Raw genomic sequence first — 23,412 nt, 5'->3', positions numbered from 1 at the left:
GTAAATCGGATTTTGTGGTCTATGCAATCTTCTGTGAGTGTGGGAGGTTTTACGTAGGGAAAACCATCAGAAAATTACATTGTGTTGGCAACATTTGATAAGTGTCCCAGAATGGAAGGAGTACTATAGAACTGTAGTAAGGCAGATTTTGATTTTAGTGCCATGACCTGAGACTCATACAGTAAGACCTAAGCACCTTATTACATGTAAATCGGATTTTGTGGTCTATGCAATCTTCTGTGAGTGTGGGAGGTTTTACGTAGGGAAAATCATCAGAAAATTAAATATACGATTCAACGAGCACATTAATTCCCTAAGAACCGGCCACGGGGCACCAAGACTAATTGAACATGCAGGAATGCATCACAATTCCGATCCTAAGACCCTGCGATTCACAGGCTTAGAACGAGTCCCCATCCTAAGAGGAGGGGGCGAAAGACAACGCCTCCTACTACAGAAAGAGGGTAAATGGATCCTACGCACAGGAGCCTTAGGTCCCCTGGGACTTAATGATAGGCTAGATATGAGTGTCTTCATTTGATGCAGTATATAGCACGTTGATTAACATGTACTAAATAATAATAGTGCACATCACGGACGTCTCCAATGCCCAATGCATTTTAGTTGATAGCTAGTTATGCCTAGACATTAGAACAATCTTTTGAAGTTCAAGGCATAAAAGGCTAAAACTAGCAGTTTCTCGTGTCACCCGTATTGAGTGACCAACCCATAGTAATTTTTAAATAAAGGCCGTTTTTACCCCATTACCCACTTATTCCCCCATTCCGACGAATTGCCGGAGCGCCAGTCGCCCTATATCTCTTTTCCTGCAGGTGCCGCCACTTGTTTATGCTGTAACTACAGCAACCACAACTACCCTTGTACACATGCCTCCATTGTCATGCGCAGTCTCCGGTGCTGTTTGCTGCTGGACTCCGCCTCCACTGCTGACGTCACAGAGGGTGTGTGTATTGGGTCGGCCGTTTCCCGGCGACGACGGCGCAGCTATGCAGTGACACCGGCGTCAAGATGGGATTGGCCGTGCGCAGCGCGCCTCATCTCTGACGATGTTAGCCGGGTGAAAGCGGACGACAGCGCAATTTTGCAACTGGTAAGTGCATCTGACATATTTGGCACATATTATTTATAAATTCCAAGGCACCGACTCTTAGCACTACCAGGAAATAGTATCAATTTGTGGAGTACCAATAGAATCCACAACTTCAGGAAAGGGGGCGTGGCTAGTGGGTTTAAATGGCCACATTGTTTTACATGTGTCAACCGGCAAGCCAGATGAAGCGCCCTGTGCGCGAAACAGCTGTCCTATTTGTCGTTTTGTGAGTCCCTGCATCCTCCCCTCCCCATGAATTGTAACTTGCACATCATATTTTTGTGAGTATGCACGAATAAATTTGCATTGGAAGGAGTCATCGTGGTGAATGCCTTTCCATTATTTGTTTTCAACATTTGGATGTATCTATGCTGGGAATCTAGAGCACCACAGTTCTCCTATTAACTTCAATCCACAACTCAATCCACAACTTGCATGTCAGATACTGGTAACCCTTTACAAAGATTATAATTAAATATTGAGACCAGCATCCTGGGTAATCTAACATATACGCAGTGCCACCCAGTGTTCCCGTTCTACATATACGTATTATGAGACACTTCTAAAATGTTTACCAAATTCCCCCTTTTTCCATAAATAAATTTAACCCCTTAAGGACGCAGGCTTTTTGCGCTCATTTCTCTCTCTCCACCTTCAAAAATCTATAACTTTTTTTCATTTTTACGTGTACAGAGCTGTGTGAGGGCTTATTTTGTGCTTAACAAATTTTATTTTCTTATGATGTTATTTATTATTCCATGCCGTGTCCTGGGAAGCAGAAAAAAAAATTCCAAATGTGAAAAAATGTAAAAATAACGCATGTGCGTCACGTTCTTGTGGGCTCAGTTTTTACAACTTTCTGTCTGCGCTCCAAATAACACCTTTACTTTATTCTTTGGTTTGGTACGATCACAGTGATACCAAATTGATACAAGTTTGATTGCGTTTTAATACATTTTCAAAAATTAAACGAATGTATAAGGAAAAGGAAAACATTTTTTGTCATCTTCTGACGCTAATAACTTTTTCATAATTTTGGGTACGGAGCTGTGTGATATGTCATTTTTTGAGAAATGCACTGATGTTTTCATTGCTATCATTTTGAGGACTGTGTGACATTTTGATCACTTTTCATTACATTTTTTTATGTCATGTAAAAAGGTGTAGAAGTCGCATTTTGGACAATTGGGCGCCATTTCCCGTTTCGGAGGCCACCGCCGTTTATAACCCCACTGACTGCAGGTGATAGCGATGGGTCTTTTCTGCAATATGTCAAGTTTCTCCCAGGCCATTGGATTGTGACACTGCATGTGTTGAGGCAGCAACATTATCTTCCTGGCCACGTTTTACTTTCTGCTTGCAGATTCTACATAAACACAAGCTCGGCTGTTCTGGTGTCTTAACAAAAAGCTCCCACACCTCCGAGTTGGTGATTTTACCACCAACACTCTGCACTGAGTGACTACTAACGCCGCTGCCTCGCTGAGCTCCTGTGCTCCTGCCTTATTGGACCTGTGAAGCAGTTTTTGCACCCCGCGGGCCTTTGGCTCCCGTACTTGCACTGCTGCCACCCTGCTGACTTTCCATGTCTTGCTGCCTGCTTCACTGTCTGAAGCGCAAGCTGACACCCTCTTCTCCCGACGATGATGATAAAGCCCTACATCCTCACCGATTTGTCCCTGTCACTGCTATTCTCCTCAACGGTCTCAGTATGCACAGCCTGACTACTTGAAAAGTGCAACATAACCTCCTGTGCCACTCTCCACATCTCTACCTCCCTTCCTACTGCACGAAGAAGCGGATGTCTGCCCCACCTCTTCACTGCCAAGCAGCTGCTGACTGTCCTCAAAGAGTTCGTCCACTTTGTATAGTGGCTCTGAGCACCTAGTACATCTCTGGCTGAGGGAAATGAACATGATAGAGGCTGGTTGAGGACAGGTGAAGGCTCCTGACCTGCTCGTGGGCTATGACAACTAAGCTTTGTATCTGCCGACCCCACGGATTCTAGGCTGGAGTTGTCAGATGTCATTTGGGAGGAAGTAGATGACCTAGTCACCCAATCGAGAACCTTTAGTTTATTCATTAACACCCTGCCGCTAGAGGACACTGGCAGTTCTGGCCGCAGTCACCCCTGCTGCGACATCCCCTTACTGTGCTGCGACCTGTGCTTGTTCTACCTGCCACCTCTGTCTGACATATTGGTTAATCAACTATGTGGATTTGATACAGATTTTTTGTTATCTACTGTATCAACAAAAAACACTTGAAATGTGGGGTATACAGAAGCACAAGAACTGACACCCTGGACTTTGAGAAAAAAATCACTCCAGCAGCTACTGAGCACAAGCAGCTAGACGCTACAGGCAGCACATGCAGTGTGAAATCATGAGATTGGAAATGGCTGCCTGTTTTTATAGGACCGTGACAAGCCTGCTATCACATAAGTCTGCCGGTCGCTGATTGGCTTTCATGTCTGCACAAGTTATCGAGGGTGTTCCTTTCTTCTACCCAGAGTTCTCTTCCCCATGTAACACGTTGTGCTCGTGCCCACTTTGCTAATAAAACAGTTTCCCACAAATCACCGTAAAGTTCGGATTTGTGACGAATCAAAGTTTTCCTCAAATTCGGAACAAATTCCGATTCGTAGGAATCAATTCGCCCATCTCTAAAAATACCAAATGTGATGACCTGATCTACTGCCCCCCATCAAACATATTCTCACTGCTATGATTTTTCAAAAAGGATATAAAATTTTTAATTTTATTGTACAAATCTACTGTAACACTTGAGGAGGGAAAGTGTGTGGAAAAGTCTCTTAAGAGAGTCTTTGGACCCTCTGGACCACCACGGGAGGTGATGGAGCTAGCCGCAACCTGGGACCAGAGTCTAAGTGGCACCTGGTCTTCATCAGAGCCCGCTGCAAAGCGGGATAGTCTTGCTGTGGCGGGGTAGTGCGGAAGGAAATGCAGGAAACGGTCCAAACCTGAGATGACAGCACGAAACACGGAGGAAAACTGGTAACACTGGCACACAGAGGAATGCTGGTAATGCTGGCACGGACTGAAGATTCCACAGGACAGCAACTCTGGAAGGCACAGCAGGACAGGAACCCTGGAAGGCACAGCTCACCGGAATGGTAGAGGATCATCTCTGGAAACGCAGGAATGCAGAGGAACACTGGAAACACAGGGTACGCAGGAGGGTTTTCAGGAAATGATACTAGTGAAGTTCCGGTGAGGAGTGAGTGGAGGTGCTAGATTAAAAGGGTGAGCCGGAATAACGAGCTCCAATCAGGAAGACGCTGGGCCTTTAAGTCTTAAGGAGCCAGCGCATGTGCACCCGGCCAAGCAGGAGTACAGCCTCTTGGCGTGGAGAGGTGAGTCCAGGCCGGGGAGCGGGACAGTGGCTGCGAGGACATGGGTGCCCCGGGATCGGCCACTAGGATCGCGGGTGGATCTGTGACATTTACCTTCCTTCTGCTCATGAATGAATTTTAATATAGCACCTTTTTTTTGTCATTTCTTGATTCTTAATAAATGACCATTGATGTGCATTAACAATGTCAGAATTTCTTGCTGGTTTCATGTAATGTGTTTTAGAACCTGCAGCCATTCAGACCATGGAGGACACCAAAAGACAAAAAAGAAGCAGTTTATAATTCAATCCATTCTTATTTTTAGCCCACTATTATCTAACACAGGACATGGTAAAATTCTATTGTAATGTTATTAGAAGATCACAAATATGACATCCCAAGTGTAAAATTAGGAGTGTAAATTCTGTTATTGTCAGGCGGGGAACAGCTCTGTACGTGCCATGATTATTTCCAGTACATTCATAGCAAATAGAAGGCGCTACTGGAAATAATTTTTACTTGCAATGTTACTATGAAAATTTGATGTAAAAGCAGCCTAAAACCTCTTGTGATAGAGCAGTGTGTTGTATCTGCTGGAAAGAGAGATGGTATATAGAGCATGGCTCTAAGGTGTATCAGGCCTTTTATTTATTTTAAAATCAAACATCAGTGGGTTATCCCATTATGTATAGTATGTCCAGCCCCCAGGATATTTTTATGGGAATTTACTACTTTAACAAATGCCCTTGCTAGCTCACAAAACGATCAATGCACTTTCATTCTAGTAAAGGGATTAGCAGGAATATTGTTTTCTGGTACAATAAGATTACCCTGTTCCTGTTCTTAGGAAGAAATATTAGAACTTCAATGGATGTTATCAACCTAAGAGATGGTCAGTTTTTTTAGGTTTTTATGTTTTATGAGCAATTCATAGACTTAGTTGTTCTTGCTAAAAATGTGCACCACAACTATAATTTCTTCACTGTTATTTTGATATAGAAGCATTGCTGTATTATTTGCTTGTTAGTTGAAATGTATTAATGGTAAGCAAATTACTTTAAAATGAACACTGACTTTTAGACATTAAAGAGAGGACTGTGTAAATGAAGTGCATTAAAATATTCACTGTCCAGTAGGTTACGTGGGCATGTCCAAAAATAGAAGCAAAAAAGGGTCAAGACTTTATTTGTACAGTCACCACCCCTAATCCCGCCCCCTCATGAATACGCGTGATTGCTTACATCGCGGTGCGCCATTTACAATTGTACAGTGCTGCAGTGTTAGTTAGCGTTATCGGAGGTTTCCGATAACGCTAACAGTGTAACACTGTGGCATATGCTGTAGCTCTTAGTGCAGTTTTTAGAGGTGACAGGTCCTCTTTAAGGGGGGAAATAGGTGCAATTCCTGGCAGTATGCTGAGTATTTCTCTTATTTCCGGGTCTGTATGCCAGAAGCCCTAAAAACTGTCTCCTTGTGCAATGCACAAATTCTCTGGTGTTACTAGAAAATGACCTGTTTGACCAAAAAGTTAATTTTACATTTAATAGTTTTTTCATAATTATGGAATACCTTTTTATTTACAAGAGACCAATAAAAAAAGAAATATAATGTATACAATACATCAATACGGTAATACATTAACAGTATACAAAACAAAAAGCCACTATTCTGAATGGAGAATAATCTCCCTTTAAAAGCAACCATTGTGTCCTTGTTACATCTGTGTTGCCGCCTTCTGCTGTTCCCTGAATTTATTTAGGTGCTTATCAGTTGGCAGTCTGAACTGCTCTCTATTGCTGGACTTCCGGTAATCTGTAACCTTTGCTGTGGCCATCTCTACTTAAACCATTAGTTTGCCCAGCTCTTGACTTAGGTGTTGTTTTTTTTGGACTATTCTCTTGTCTTGGTGAATTGGCTTGTGTTTGCTCTGTCTGCTGTGACTCCAGACCGTTTACCAACCAATATTGTATTTTCAGTTTGTTTGTCCTGTTTTTGTGTGCGCTCTGACCTAGGCAGGAGTTATTGGACACCAGTTATTGGCCAACGCTTAGGATGGGCCCGATAAGCAGACAGGTGACAGCTTGGGGGGCTCAGTATTAGGGGTTACTGTGTCCTGCCATTACAGTCCTTTAAAGATGATAACGTGTTAAGGAAAAATGTGATAAAACATATTATTTGTGTAGCCTTATTTCTTCTTGTATGTTATCTATAATTCTGCAGTTTTTACTCTTTCCTCTGGCTTTATTTATAGATGGACTCTTATGTATTGTGTAGCTGTCTTCTTTGCATCAGTCAATTGATTTGCATCAAAGATAGGACTACAACAGAAAATGATACAACTATGGAAAACATTACATCCTTTACTGACCATAGATGTCATAGCTTAGTAACACCTTCTTTTTGCATAGAACCTCCTTAGAAAACTCTCCTTAGACCTCAGTAAGACGGCTCCAGACCATTGCTGCTTTTACTACAGCTTGATGGAGAGAAAGTGAAAAAAACAGCTTAAAAAGAAGCAATACATTTTGTTTTAATGAAAAAAATGGCACAAAATGGCTGCTTTATGTAAGCATTTAGTATGGTTGAGACATGTGCATCTAATGTATGGCTATATGTGGGTGTCCCACTTTATCCACAAGGATATGTTTAAGGTTCATGCTCTTCATAAACCAATCAGCAGATGTGTTACCTGCCTTACTGGTAGTTAAACTTAGGCCCCTCCTACACTTACGAGTGTGATGCACTGAACTTGCATCACACTAGCAGCAAGTGCTGCCTGGATCGCAAGTTTAGCGCATCACATTAGCAACTGCGGAAGGAGCCTTAGGCCTCTTTCACACTTGCGTTGCAGATCACATCAGAGTCTGATCAGGGTGCGATCAGGGTTTATTCAATGAAAAACTGACATTTTTCATCAGAGTTCAATCAGTTTTCAGTCAGTTTGTTCAGTGTCTTAGTTTTTCACGCACATTTGTTTTGTGTTTTCAATACATTTTTAATGCGTTTTTCACGTGCAAATAACACATGTGAACAAGACTCAGGACTGTGGACACATTGCACTTTCATTGGACCTGCATGTGTATGAATCTTCATAGTTTTACATAGTGATTTTTCACGCACTTGACTTGCAAAAGTAGAGCATGCTAAGATTTAAATGCGCGTTAAAAAAATGTGCGTGTGTGAGTGAAAAAAATGCAAGTCTGAAAAACCATGTTGATTACAATGGGTTAGAGTGCAATGCAAGTTCTGCATGTCAGAAGCATGCGCAGAACATGCACATGAAAAATTCAAGTGTGAAAGAGGCCTTACCTGCATGACTCCATCACATATAATGTTTATATTTGTGCATGGTTGTAGAGAGGGGGGAATCTAAGTGGAATTCTGCACAAATCCGAAGTTTACAGGGATTCACGGGAACCATTTTTTTCCCCTCTTTATTAGCAAAATGGCTAATAAAATGCACAACGTGTTACACAGGGCAGAGAACTCTGTGAAGAAGAAAGGAACACCGTTACTCACATGTGCAGTGACTGGCAGGCTTATGTAATGTTACAGCCCTATAAAAAAGACAGCCATTTACAATCCCAACATTTCACGCTGCATGTGCTGTCTCAAGCATATAGCTGCTTGTACTCAGTAGCTGATTGAGTGATTTTAGCTCAAAGTCCAGGGTAACTGTTTTGGGGGATCTGTATACCCCAAATTTCAATTCTTTTGGAGTGATTTTTTTTTCTCAATCCAGGGTGTCAGTTTTTGAGGTTCTGTATTCCCAAAATTTCAATTATTTTTTGTTGCTAAAGTAGATAACAAGAAATCTCTGTCAAAGCAACATAGTTGATTAACCAATATGTCAGACAGAGAGGTGATAGGTGGAGCAGGCACAGGTCCCAGCACAGTAAGGGGATGTGGCAGCAGGGGTGACTCTGTGAGGCCAGATCTGGCGGTGTCATCTAGCGGCAGTGTGTTGATGAACAACCCAAAGGTTCTCGATTGGTTGACTAGGTCATCCACTTCCTCCCAAATAACATCTGACAACCCCAGCCAAGAGTCCGTGGGTTCGTCAGAAACAACCATTAGTTGGCATGGCCCAGTCCTCAACCAGCCTCTGTCCTGTTCATTTCCCTCAGTCAGAGATGTACTAGGTGGTCTGGGCCCAGCACCACTATACAGCGAGGACAAGCTTTTTGAAGACGGTCAGCAGCTGCTTGGCAGTGATGAGGTGGGGCAGTTGGTGGGAAAGTAGAGATGTGGAGAGTGGTATGCAAGGTTTTGTTGCATTTGCAAGTAGTCAGACTGTGCATACTGAGACCATTGAGGAGAATAGCAGTGACAGACACTTTGGAGCTTCATCATCAATGTCGGGAGAAGAGGGTCCCAGCTTGTGCGTCAGGCAGTGGAGCAGGCAGCAAGTCGCCACTGTGGCTGTGAGTCAGCAGGGTGGCAGCAGTGCAAAGGCGGGAGCAAAATGTGCTCAGGGTACAAAACCTGATTTGCAGGTCCAGTTGGCAATGGCATAGGGGCTCAGCGAGTCAGCGGCATTAGTATTCACTAAGTGCAGAGTGTTGGCGGTAAAATCACCAACTCAGCGGTGTGGCAGTTATTTGTTAAGACACCAGAGGAGCCAAGCGTGTGTATATGTAGAATCTGCAAGCAGAAAGTGAGGCGTGGCCAGGGAGCTAACGTTGACGCCGTGGCCCCACATCAACACGTGCAGCGTCACCATCCAATGGCCTGGGAGATCGTGTCTCAGGCTTGGTGGTTCATCCTGCCGCCGCATTAACAGCAGCAGCAGCTAGTGGTACACATGTTTGTTTTTGGCTTTAGCAATACTGATGGATTATTGACTGATTGAAAGCGGACACTGACTGTTGAAAAGAAGGGCAAAATGATCCGTAGCGTCAATGCAAAATTACTGCTGACACCCTCTTCACTCTTTTGTGGGGTTTCTACATGTATCCGCGTTTAACAGAACAGGTTCTGTCGTAATCTATGGAATCGTCTGATGCCAGTGTAAAAAGAGTGCACTCTTTGGGATCTTGGCCCTCAGCTCAGTCCTTTCGAGCTGGCACAAACTTTACCTTGTCAGGCTGCGTTCCCGCTTCACTTATTTCGTGAAGTTGGCCCCTGTAAGTGCCCATGGAATTGAAGAGTGAAGCGATTCTAAGAGCAGTGGCTGTCATGTGCGTGTCATACTAAAACACAGCATTGTTTGAAGACCAAACCACACTCCCTATGCATATTTGAGCATGGCACAACGTTCTAAAACACACTACAGGCTCTCTGCAGCCAGGAAATACCTGAGTTTTTTTACGTGATTCGATTCAGAACAAAACAAATTTTGATGTAAAATTCGGCAAATCGAAATTTTGAAAAATTTGCCCATCTCTACATGGTTGCCATGACATGGAAACCCACTTTTTAACATCCTGGGCAGAGACATTAGTTTTCAATGTAAAAATAAAACACCAATTTTCACTTCTCACAACATGTAATTTGTATGTCCTACATATTTTAATATTTAGAAATCCTGCTCTACATGCTGTCAGTAAATTTCCCACCATTGACTGGAGCTATTGAAGTCACAAAATAGAAACAAAATATTTTTTCACACTTTTGAACATAAACCAGATGTAATGCAACTTGTTGAAGATCACACAGAGGTGATGATAAATCTAGAAGAAATGTACAGGATGTCAAGTGGCAGCTTAACATTCATGATGTTAGCAGGAGATGATACAGTGTTTTAGATGAACCTAAACAATCTACTTTCTGTATATTTTAAATTCTTTGGGATCTGAATCATTTTAAAAAGACAACAGGAGTTTTATGCCTTGCTTAAGGATAGTACACAAGTCTTTTCCCACCAGAAATGTAAAGTACTTTTCCCCTGAAAGTGAATGCTTCTGGAAAGAAATAGGCGATGATTCACTAAATCCCCATGTTTCACATAGATATGGTACCGTAACTGGATCAAGTGGCGTATGAGACCATAAATCAGGCAACAAAGCACAGGCTAGGTGAAAGTGAATCCAGGTTATTATCATCATCCTCTGCAGATAAATGTAAAGATTTATTAATGGAAAAGCATACCCTTGTTGTTTGCTGAAACTATCACAATGTTTATAACTCTGTGCTTTCATCTAATGCAGTAATTGAAAGGAAAGTAAATATAAGTTGCCCTTGACTGGATCTAGTGCTGTATAAGGGATGTACCTAATCAAACTACTGCCTGGGACTCATGGTTCTGGCACCACAGTACAGTAGTGTATGAATCATTACTAGAGATGAGCGAACATGCTCGTCCGAGCTTGATGCTCGGTCGAGCATTAGGGTACTCGAAACTGCTCGTTGCTCGGACGAATACTTTGCCCGCTCGAGAAAATGGCAGCTCCCGCCGTTTTGCTTTTTGGCGGCCAGAAACAGAGCCAATCACAAGCCAGGAGACTCTGCACTCCACCCAGCATGACGTGGTACCCTTACACGTCGATAGCAGTGGTTGGCTGGCCAGATCAGGTGACCCTGGGATAGACTAGCCGCTGGCCGCGCTGCTCGGATCATTCTGTCTCTGGATGCCGCTAGGGAGAGAGCTGCTGCTGGTCAGGGAAAGCGTTAGGGTGTTCTATTAGCTTACTGTTAGGCAGGAGTGATTCTCAAAGAACCCAACAGCCCTTCTTAGGGCTACAATAACGTTCTACTTTTTTTATTTTAATTTGCATCTTTTACCATTTTGTGAGGAATTAGCAGGGGGACTTGCTACCGTTGTGTTTAGCTCTTAGTGGCACACATATCCATAGCAAAGACCGAAGTGGGAAAATTCAGTAGGGGTTGGATTTCTATTAGGCAATAACTCAGTGTCATCTCATCTGGCATAGTAGTGTGCTTCCTTTGATACTTGGCTAGAAAATAGCCATAGGAGAATACAAATAGCTTCTTGAAGCCTACAGTAGCGTTCTATATATTTGATTTCTGGTTGATCTGCTGGTGGCTGTAGTTTCTGCAGTGCATGTACTTGCCAATTCTGAGCAATTTGTAGTGAGACTTGCGACCGCTGTGTTCTGCGCTTAGTGGCGCACATATCCATAGCAAAGGCTGAAGTGGGAAAATTCAGTAGGGGTTGGATTTCTATTAGGCAATAACTCAGTGTCATCTCATCTGGCATAGTAGTGTGCTTCCTTTGATACTTGGCTAGAAAATAGCCATAGGAGAATACAAATAGCTTCTTGAAGCCTACAGTAGCGTTCTATATATTTGATTTCTGGTTGATCTGCTGGTGGCTGTAGTTTCTGCAGTGCATGTACTTGCCAATTCTGAGCAATTTGTAGTGAGACTTGCGACCGCTGTGTTCTGCGCTTAGTGGCGCACATATCCATAGCAAAGGCTGAAGTGGGAAAATTCAGTAGGGGTTGGATTTCTATTAGGCAATAACTCAGTGTCATCTCATCTGGCATAGTAGTGTGCTTCCTTTGATACTTGGCTAGAAAATAGCCATAGGAGAATACAAATAGCTTCTTGAAGCCTACAGTAGCGTTCTATATATTTGATTTCTGGTTGATCTGCTGGTGGCTGTAGTTTCTGCAGTGCATGTACTTGCCAATTCTGAGCAATTTGTAGTGAGACTTGCGACCGCTGTGTTCTGCGCTTAGTGGCGCACATATCCATAGCAAAGGCTGAAGTGGGAAAATTCAGTAGGGGTTGGATTTCTATTAGGCAATAACTCAGTGTCATCTCATCTGGCATAGTAGTGTGCTTCCTTTGATACTTGGCTAGAAAATAGCCATAGGAGAATACAAATAGCTTCTTGAAGCCTACAGTAGCGTTCTATATATTTGATTTCTGGTTGATCTGCTGGTGGCTGTAGTTTCTGCAGTGCATGTACTTGCCAATTCTGAGCAATTTGTAGTGAGACTTGCGACCGCTGTGTTCTGCGCTTAGTGGCGCACATATCCATAGCAAAGGCTGAAGTGGCAAAATTCAGTAGGGGTTGGATTTCTATTAGGCAATAACTCAGTGTCATCTCATCTGGCATAGTAGTGTGCTTCCTTTGATACTTGGCTAGAAAATAGCCATAGCAATAGGATAGGATTGTTTGGTTCTAAAAACTCAAAAAAAAACAAAAAACACAAAAAAAAACAAAAAACACAAAAAAAACACACAAAAAAAAAAAAAAAAAGTAAAAAAAAAAAAAAGTTATAACTCTCATTTTAAAAATGTTTAACCCCAGGGCTAGGGGTAGAGGACGAGGGCGGGGACGTGGGCGTCCAACTACTGCAGGGGTCAGAGGCCGTGGTCCTGGGCGGGGTGAGACACCACCTGCTGATGAGGGAGCAGGGGAACGCCGCAGAGCTACACTCCCTAGGTTCATGTCTGAAGTTACTGGGACTCGTGGTAGAGCACTGTTGAGGCCAGAACAGTGCGAACAGGTGATGTCGTGGATTGCTGACAATGCTTCGAGCAATTTGTCCACCACCAGTCAGTCTTCCACGCAGTCCACCCATGTCACCGAAATCCCCACTCCTCCAGCTCCTGCACCTCAGCCTCCTCCCCCCCAGTCTGCCCCCTCCCAGGAAAATTTGCCATTTGAACCGGCATACTCTGAGGAACTGTTTTCTGGACCCTTCCCACAGTCACAAACCACTTGTCCGGTTGCTGCTGAGCAATTTTCCGATGCCCAGGTTTTCCACCAGTCACAGTCTGTGGGTGATGATGACCTTCTTGACGTAGTGGAAGTGTGTAAAGAGGTGTCCGACGATGAGGAGACACGGTTGTCAGACAGTGGGGAAGTTGTTGTCAGGGCAGGAAGTCCGAGGGGGGAGCAGACTGAGGGATCGGAGGATGATGAGGTGACAGACCCAAGCTGGGTTGAGAGGCCGGGTGAACACAGTGCTTCTGAGACGGAGGAGAGTCCTCGACCTGAACAGGTTGGAAGAGGCAGTGGTGGGGCCAGACGGAGAGGCAGGGCCAGAGCTGGTGCATCAGCGCCACTGTCAACTAGTGAAGCTCCCGTGGTGAGGGCTCTTGCGGCGAGGGCTAGATCTTCAGAAGTGTGGAGGTTCTTTAAGGAAACACCGGATGACCGACGGACTGTGGTGTGCAACATTTGCCAAACCAGGCTCAGCAGGGGTTCCACCACTACTAGCTTAACTACCACCAGTATGCGCAGGCATATGAATGCTAAGCACCCCACTCAGTGGCAACAAGCCCGTTCACCTCCGGCCGTGCACACCACTGCTCCTTCCCCTGTGTCAGCTGCTAGTCAGCCCCCTGCCCAGGACCCTGGCCCAAAAACCCCATCGTCGCCTCCACGATCCTCCACAGCATCCACCAGCGTTCAGCTCTCCATACCCCAGACGCTGGAGCGGAAACGCAAATATAGTGCAACCCACCCGCACGCCCAAGCCCTTAATGTGCACATCTCCAGATTGCTTAGCCTGGAGATGCTGCCCTATAGGCTAGTAGAGACCGAGGCCTTTCGCAACCTCATGGCGGCGGCCGCCCCTCGGTATTCGGTCCCCAGCCGCCACTACTTTTCCCGATGTGCCGTCCCAGCCCTGCACCAGCACGTGTCAGACAACATCATCCGTGCCCTGACCAACGCCGTTTCTGACAAGGTCCACCTGACCACGGACACGTGGACGAGTGCTGCCGGGCAGGGCCACTATATATCGCTGACGGCACATTGGGTTAACTTGGTGGAGGCTGGGACCGAGACTGACCCTGGGGCTGCTCATATACTGCCGACGCCGAGGATTGCGGGGCCTACCTCGGTCCAGGTGTTTCAGGCCTACTATGCCTCCTCCTCCTCCCACCCCTCCTCCACCTCCTCCTCCGAACTACCATCCGTGGGCACGGCGCCATCAGTCGGTAGCTCTAGGCACAGCAGCAGTGCCGTCGCTAAGCGACAGCAGGCGGTGCTCAAACTGCTGAGCCTAGGCGACAAAAGGCACACCGCCCAAGAGCTATTACAGGGCATCACGGCGCAGACTGATCTGTGGCTGGCACCGCTGAACCTCAAGCCGGGAATGGTTGTGTGTGACAACGGCCGTAACCTGGTGGCGGCTCTGCAACTCGGCAGACTGACACATGTGCCATGCCTGGCCCATGTGTTAAATCTGATAGTGCAGCGTTTCCTCAAGACATACCCCAATCTGTCTGATTTGCTCACGAAGGTGCGCCGCATCTGTGCGCATTTCAGGAAGTCCAGCCCAGATGCTGCCACTCTCAGGGCAGCGCAGCGCCGCCTCCAACTGCCCGCTCACCGACTGTTGTGCGACGTGCCCACGAGGTGGAATTCAACACTGACCATGTTATCCAGAGTTTACCAGCAGCGCAGAGCGATTGTAGACTGCCAGATGTCAACTTCCACCAGAACTGGTAGTCAGGTCAGTCAGCTTCCTCAAGTCTACAATGAGGAGTGGACGTGGATGTCTGATATCTGTCAGGTGCTGAGTAACTTTGAGGAGTCAACACAGATGGTCAGTGGCGATGCCGCCATCATCAGCCTCACCATCCCGCTGCTTGGCCTGTTGAAAAACTCTCTGGTCAGCATGAAGTCGGAAGCTTTGCGCTCGTCACAAGAGACGGGGGAAGAATATTCCCTTGTTGATAGCCAAAGCACCCTGAGGTCTGTTTCTCAGCGCATATCGGAGGAGGTGGAGGTGGAGGAGGATGAGGAGGAAGAGGAGGAGAATGTTGGCGAGACACAAGAGGGGACAATTGTTGAGTCCTTCACTGTTCAGCGTGTATGGGCAGAAGAAGAGGAGTTGGAGGAGTTGGAGGAGGAGGAAATGGACAGTCAGGCCAGTGAGGGGAGTGAATTCTTACGCGTTGGTACTCTGGCGCATATGGCAGATTTCATGCTAGGCTGCCTATCCCGTGACCCTCGCGTTCAAAGAATTTATTCCAGCACCGATTACTGGGTGTTCACTCTCCTGGACCCACGGTACAAGCAAAATCTTGCCACTCTCATCCCTGCAGAGGAAAGGAGTGTGAGAATGCATGAATACCAGCAGGCCCTGGTGCACAAGCTGAAACAGTATTTCCCTTCTGACAGCGCTAGCGGCAGAGTGCGTAGTTCTGCGGGACAAGTAGCGAGGGAGAGTAGGCGAGCAGGCAGCTTGTCCAGCACTGGCAAGGGTACGCTTTACAAGGCTTTTGCCAGCTTTATGTCACCCCAGCAAGACACTGTCACCTGTCCCCAGTCTCGGCAGAGTAGGGCTGATCTTTACAGAAAGATGGTGAGGGAGTACGTAGCTGACCATACCATCGTCCTAAATGATCACACAGCTCCCTACAACTACTGGGTTTCAAAGCTGGACATGTGGCACGAACTGGCGCTGTACGCCTTGGAGGTTCTTGCCTGCCCTGCCGCTAGCGTCTTGTCCGAGCGGGTTTTCAGTGCAGCTGGTGGCATCATCACCGATAAGCGTACACGCCTGTCGACTGACAGCGCTGACAGGCTGACGCTTATTAAAATGAATAAAGGCTGGATTTCTCAGAATTTCCAATCTCCACCAGGTGAAGGAAGCTCAACCTGAATAATTGATCCACTCCTCCTCCTCCTCCTCATTTTCCTCCTTCTCCTCCTCTTTGTACAGTAAAGCAGAGGAAAATGGCTATTTTTTGACAGGGCCCACTGGCTCTTGCTATACTTCATGCATTTAATTTTTCTGGAGGGCCACCTACCCGGTCCTCTGTTTGAAACAATTTTTGTGAGTGCCACATACAGGCACTCAATCTATTCCATTTTTCTGGAGGGCCACCTACCCGGTCCTCTGGTTTGAACAATTTTTGGGACTGCCACATACAGGCACTCAATCTATTCCATTTTACTGGAGGGCCACCTACCTGCTCCTCTGGTTTGAAGAATTTTTGGGACTGCCACATACAGGCACTCAATCTATTCCATTTTACTGGAGGGCCACCTACCTGCTCCTCTGGTTTGAAACATTTTTGGGACTGCCACATACAGGCACTCAATCTATCCCATTTTACTGGAGGGCCACCTACCTGCTCCTCTGGTTTGAAGAATTTTTGGGACTGCCACATACAGGCACTCAATCTATTCCATTTTACTGGAGGGCCACCTACCTGCTCCTCTGGTTTGAAACATTTTTGGGACTGCCACATACAGGCACTCAATCTATCCCATTTTACTGGAGGGCCACCTACCTGCTCCTCTGGTTTGAAACATTTTTGGGACTGCCACATACAGGCACTCAATCTATCCCATTTTACTGGAGGGCCACCTACCTGCTCCTCTGGTTTGAAACATTTTTGGGACTGCCACATACAGGCACTCAATCTATTCCATTTTACTGCAGGGCCACCTACCTGCTCCTCTGGTTTGAACAATTTTTGGGACTGCCACATACAGGCACTCAATCTATTCCATTTTACTGGAGGGCCACCTACCTGCTCCTCTGGTTTGAACAATTTTTGGGACTGCCACATACAGGCACTCAATCTATCCCATTTTACTGGAGGGCCACCTACCTGCTCCTCTGGTTTGAAAAATGTTTGGGACTGCCACATACAGGCACTATCCAAATTAAATTGTCTCCATAGCAGCCTCCACACGTTGTCTCCATTCCTACCTCCAAAAGTCGTCCATATAGCTGCCTCCATACATCGTCCCTTTATCAAACGAGGTGTGTCAGGCAGAAATTTGGGTTGTTTTCATGGATTCCACATCAAAGTTGTTAACTTTGTCGCCACCCTGCTGTGTAATCCACAAAATATACTTGCAAACTTTTACCATTTAGGGATATTATTTCAGCGCTTCTTGCGCATCTGTTTACATTCCCCTCACCCGCCATATCCTAAACTTATAAGAACGCTACTACACTTGATCTTATACAAAAGTGCTGTTTGGGGAGTAGCCTAGAGACAGGGGCTTGGATTTGCGAAAGCTCGCCTGGCAGCGGAGCGCCAGCTCCATGCGCATCATGCGCTTCTTGCGCATCTGTTTACATTCCCCTCACCCGGCATATCCTAAACTTATAAGAACGCTACTACACTTGATCTTATACAAAAGGTTCTTAGAAGTGCTGTTTGGGGAGTAGCCTAGAGACAGGGGCTTGGATTGGCGAAAGCTCGCCTGGCAGCGGAGCGCCAGCTCCATGCCAAGATCCAACTAACATAGTTTTAACTGCAGCACCTTTAATCTACTACTAGTTCACTGCCTCCATACATGGTCCCCTTATCAAACGAGCTGTGTCAGGCAGAATTTTGGGTTGTTTTCATGGCTTCCATGTTAACTTTGTCGCCACCCTGCTGTGTAATCCACAAAATATACTGGCAAACTTTTATCATGTACCGATATTATTTGAGCACTTCTTGCTCACCTCCTTTGGTTCCTCTCTGCCACCCATTGGTTTGAAGCCTGAGTCCATTTAGGGTATGTCGCCATGACACTCTCTAGCCTGCTGCCGCTGCCTCTGCATGCCGTCCCCTATAGTGTCAGGGTCAATTATTGCATGTTTTAGATGCTATCTAGCTTCATTCTGTCACTCTGTCATGGCCATGCTGTTGCCCATAATTTTGGCATAATGGTGCGTTTAAGCAGCCTCAGAGGCATCCATGCATGCTGCCCCTGCTGTTTCCTGTCCATTTCCGTGGTGTTTCCATCCTTTTCTGAGGTTCCCAGGTGTTTGGCCAAGCTTCCCTGTGCAGAGCCTTGGTCCCCTTGAAAAATGCTCGAGTCTCCCATTGACTTCAATGGGGTTCGTTATTCGAGACGAGCACTCGAGCATCGGGAAAAGTTCGTCTCGAATAACGAGTACCCGAGCATTTTAGTGTTCGCTCATCTCTAATCATTACCTATTACCTAGTCTGCAAACCGATTGAGGAAAAACTGCGGGGACTTTAACATGTTGCTGTTATGGTTATTGTTAACTGTTATTATTGTGGTTATTGCTACTTTTACCCCCTCCTCTGATATGTACACTATTCTCCTACCCTTCCCATCCCTCTTTTCTTTTGTTTCCACCCCACCTTCCATTTAAAATTTGTATTACTGCATTGTTATTTGCACCAATTCAATCCTGTTACCCCGGGGGATCACTGGGATTATTAACTCCCTGTACTATTCTCTACTAATTCTGTTTAAAAACCCAATAAAAAATTATCTTTAAAAAAAAAAATAATAATAATAATGTCTAGGACATGTAGGGGCTTTCTACCTCTAGAGAGAATGTAAAAGATACTGGGGGAAATTGCTGTTTGCAGAGTAATTGTTTAACAAAAACATCAAAATATTAAAGACATACAGTATAATTATGTTGAAACAATGTTTACTCTTTAAAAATGTATGTGTTTGTCAGGATCGGTGGTAGTGGATCCTCTGGACCACCGCAGACGATGACGTAAGCCAACACCTGAGTCTAAGCGGCACCCGGGCTTCACCAGAGCCCGCCGCAAAGCGAGTTGGACTTGCTACGGCGTGGCACCACCAGGTCATTCCACAGGCGCGACATTGTTCGTGGCAAAGTACAGAATCATGAGGCAGAAGTGTGGTCGGGGACAGGCAGGAGGTCAAGACAGGCAGCACAGGATCAGAGTTGGGGACGTAGCAGAAGGTAAGGACAGGCGAGGTCAGGAACAGTATTGAGGTCACAATGGGAAATCCGAATAATCACACAGGGCATCAGGAACAAGCTTTCCCTAAGGCTATGAGGCACAAAGATGCAGAACGCTGGCGCACTGGCCCTTTAAATTGTGTGAAGGACACAAGGACGGATAAGTGAGTTTGCCGTGGTGCGGGGACACACAGAGGGGGCATGGGTGAGCCCGCGACCCAAGACATGGGTCGCGGGACCACCCATCACAGTGTTATGATGACTCTTTACTCATACAGGACAGACAAGACAGTGAGCCATAAATTGGGCCTCCCAAACTGGCACATGCCTGCTTGCCTCTGCATGTCCTAAGTGATAGGGACAGCCTGAAGACAATCCCTCCATATGCCAAAGTCAGGACACAAAAACAGACTCACAAACAAACACAAAAGTGAGATCAGGGGTCTGGGTAAAAATAAAGATAAAAATTAGTGTCCAAAAGCCTGGATCAAAATCCAAATCCAAAGTCAAAATCCAAAAGCCTGGATCAGAAAAACATAAATATCAGAAGTACAGTGCGTGAATAGAAAAAGGGTACGAACTACAAATATAACTAGCAAGATACTAGCTGTGAGTGGGATACAAATAGGTACTTATAGAGTATAGAGGCACAGATGACTGGGGGAAAGCTCTGTAAGTACCAGAGGAGACTTCCAGAGGGTTTATGGTTGGTGGAATAGTTTAAACACAGCCAAGAAAATAAAATACAGTTCACGCACACGAAAACACATAGTCAACACCTCCTCAGCCGCATTCTGTGAACAGAACAAATTACCGAAGAAAAAAACAGAGTCTACTGTTTACTTAAAAAACAACATGAAATTCATGTATTTTTATTTCTATTATTAATATTTCAATTTTTTTTCTATTTCTATTATGATTATTTTTATTAAAACATACAAGGTATAAATATTCACAGCCAATATAAACTCAAGAGACGCCAGTAAAATGGTCCATGGGCCACCAATAACCAATATCACTACTTAGGTATAACCCTAAGCAATGGAATATAATCTATTCAGAAAATACAAAAGATATATGCATCACTTCTCTGTATGTAAATACTATCAATGAAAGCCCAAAGTTCACGCCACATAGTGTTAGACCAGTGTCTTACCCATGATACTAGTGCGGCACCCGGGCACCCCAACGCACGTTTCGCTCAACACTTCCTCAGGGGGTACAATTTACATTTATGATAGCCGGGTTTAAATAGTATTTCAACATGGCACCGGAAAGGTTACAGGAATGTGTGTCGCTCACATCTGGTTCGCCATGTGTTCCACTTACGGCATCGCCGCATACCTGGAGTCTGACAGCGCTATCGGAGATCCGGACATGTGCAGTGCACGGCACCACAATGGAGCACAGATGAGCCGTCAGGATCTGTTGTGCATGTGCAAATCTGTGCTCACTTCACATTACATCTCTTCATCGACAACAAAAGGGGAAACAGGAGAATAATGCATGCATAAATCGATGCACTCACATCATAATCTCTCATGGCAACGATTTTTATCAAGAAGGCAAAAGCAACAAATATTACATAAATGGTATATATTAGAAGCAATGCATTAATATTTATACATAATTTGTGTATTATCCAAGTAAAGTGAATATGAAACTAAGTTACATAAAAAAAACCTCAAATCCCAAATGGGAACATAAAAAGGTGAATAAATAGGGACATAATTATAAATATACAAAATTTTATAATGATAAAAAAGTACACCGTAGAGTCATGTATAAGACCTTCAAGCTACTAAAAGAAATTAAAAAAAAAGTAGTTAAGAATTCTATGCTCTGGAAAGATGGTACAGGTATTTGGCCAAAAAACCTCTCTGTTCCGTAAATCCAGCCCAAAGGATATGCTCTACTTGACGTTGCAATTGACATCATGGATGCCTCTCTGAGTTGGGGTTATGTCACAGGTGACAATCGCAGTTACAGCTGGTCAAATCAAGCTCCTACAGGGGCTGAGCCCAGGCAATTCATTTATATACATACCTGTAGGTTCATTCAGTGTCTGATATTGGAACTTCTGATTCAGGTGCAGTAAACGGGATCCTTAAATCACAGAGTAATGTGATACAAAGTAGCGCTAACACAGTTATTTCAATGTCAGCACTTTTGATAGACAAGCCTGGTGTCCTAGTATAATATTTCTAACCCTGTGCTCAGTCCATGGGATCTTACTAGCATTTTTAACATATCAAACATATTCATGCGCAGGGGGACCCCAGTTGTATTCCTCTGGCTCCTGTTGCTAATCTAAATATTCTGGTTCTGACCTAGTTTAACTTTTTTGTGTTGTCTATCTGTGTTTGTGTGTTGTCTGATTCTCTTTAACCCCTTAAGGATGCAGTTTTTGCTCATTTCTCGCACTCCACCTTCAAAAATCCATTACTTTTTAATTTTTATGTGTACAGACCTGTGTGAGGGCTTATTTTGTGCGTAACAAATTTTACTTTCCCGTAATTTTATTTTTAACATGCCGTGTACTGCAAAGTTGGAAAAAAATTCCAAATGTGGAGAAATTGAAAAAAAACGCACCTGCGTCACATTCTTGTGGGCTCAGTTTTTACGCTTTAACTGTGCGCTCCAAATAACACCTCAGATTCATTCTTTGGTTTGGAACGATCGCGGGGATACCAAATTTATTTAGGTTTTAATACATTTTCAAAAATTAAACAAATGTGTACAAAAAAAAAAATTGCCATCTTCTGATGCTAATAACTTTTTCATACTTTGGGGTATGGAGCTGTGTGAGGTGTTATCTTTTTGCAGAATGAGACGACATTTTCATTGCTACCATTTTGATCACTTTTTTATTCCATTTTTTATGTGATGTAAAAAGGTGTAAAAGTCGCATTTCGGATATTTGGGCGCCATTTCCCGTCTCTGAGGTTACCGGCGGCTGTAACCGTTTTTATATTTTCATATATTGGGCATTTTGGGACGCGGCAATACCTAATGTGTTTGGTATTTTTGCTGATTATTATGTTTTATATCAGTTCTAGGGAAAGGGGGTAACATGAATTTTTAATATTTTATAATTTTTTTTTAATTGAAACCTCTTTTTCTTTTTTTTTTCACTATTTCTTAGACCACCTAGGGTACATTAATCCTAGATAGTCAGATCGTTCCTACCATATACTGCAATACTTCTGTATTGCAATATATGGCATTTTTGCAGGTTATTCATTACAATGAGCCACTGGCTCATTGTAACGAATCTGCAGAAGCCAGCTAGCCTCGGGTCAAACAAAGACCTGAGGCTACCATGGCAGCCGATCGCCGCCTCCCGATGACGTTCGGGGGAGCGACGATCGGAATAAAGATGGCGGCTCCCACGTGCCGCCGTCTTTTAAATGCCGCAGGCGACTTTGCCGTCGGCAACGGAAAGGTTATTAGCAGTGATCGGTGCAAGCACTAACCGCGGTTATTAGCGGTGGGGGTTTGCTGCAATATGCAAAAACCCCCACCCTTGTATGAAGAGGACTCAGCCAGTGAGCCCTCTTCATACATTCCCTGCACCTCTGCACCGTAGAGCTACGGCACAGAGCGTTAAGGGGTTAATTGTGATTATTTTCTGTCGCTATGTATCCAGTATAAGGACAGACGTCAAATTATTTTTGATTTAGCACAGAACCAGCAAGTAGTTGGGAATAGAGGTTATGTGACTCTCATGGCTTACACTTTCATGTCCCTGTCATGAGACATGGCTTGGTGTTTAACCCCTTAAGGACGTAGCCACTTTGTAGCTTAAGTTTCAGTCGCATTTTTGTATTCTGACATACGTCGCTGAACGTGATTCTTTTAATTGTCTGTTTCTGTCCTCACGTGTTGTACTTCATTTTAGTGGAAAATTTTGACCTCTGAGTCCTCATTTGTTATTTATTTGATCAACTGTATATGTGGCCTACAATACGTGGGGCGAACCACCCAGTCCCGTAGACACAAAGCCAACATAGGTTTTGTAAATCATAGTGTATCCAAACATCTACTCCTAGCTCACAATAGAGGTTTTAACAGTATCTCAATCACCCCAATTGAACAAATTCAGAAAGAAGAAAAAGATCGAGCAGACACACTCAATAAAAAAAGAATCCTTCTGGATCTACAGACTACATACCCTAACTCCTGAAGGTCTCAATGAAACTGCAGAAAATTGATTTATATTTATTATAATACTCACCAGATCCATCTGCAGAGAGATTACAGGGAGAAGAAAATATCCATGACGAAGACTCAGAGACTAGAGAGCACCATCTGTTACCCTCCCAGCCATCGATATGACCTCAGGAACCATCTTGAAGTACGGAATGGGT

The 23,412-nt window shown here is 44.6% G+C and overlaps 1 long non-coding RNA gene across 2 annotated transcripts in view; it reads left to right on the top strand.

Annotated features, from left to right (window-relative positions):
- The window catches only part of LOC140106193 (uncharacterized), a 256,084-nt gene that overhangs the window by 156,222 nt on the left and 76,450 nt on the right, over positions 1–23,412 (top strand). The gene's annotated exons all lie outside the window — the stretch shown is intronic.

The sequence above is a fragment of the Engystomops pustulosus genome, chromosome 11 (genome assembly GCF_040894005.1).
Source record: "Engystomops pustulosus chromosome 11, aEngPut4.maternal, whole genome shotgun sequence".
NCBI classification, from domain to species: Eukaryota; Metazoa; Chordata; class Amphibia; order Anura; family Leptodactylidae; genus Engystomops; species Engystomops pustulosus.
The sequence above is the reverse complement of the archived record's forward strand: the minus strand, read 5'-3'. Positions and strand labels throughout refer to the sequence as shown.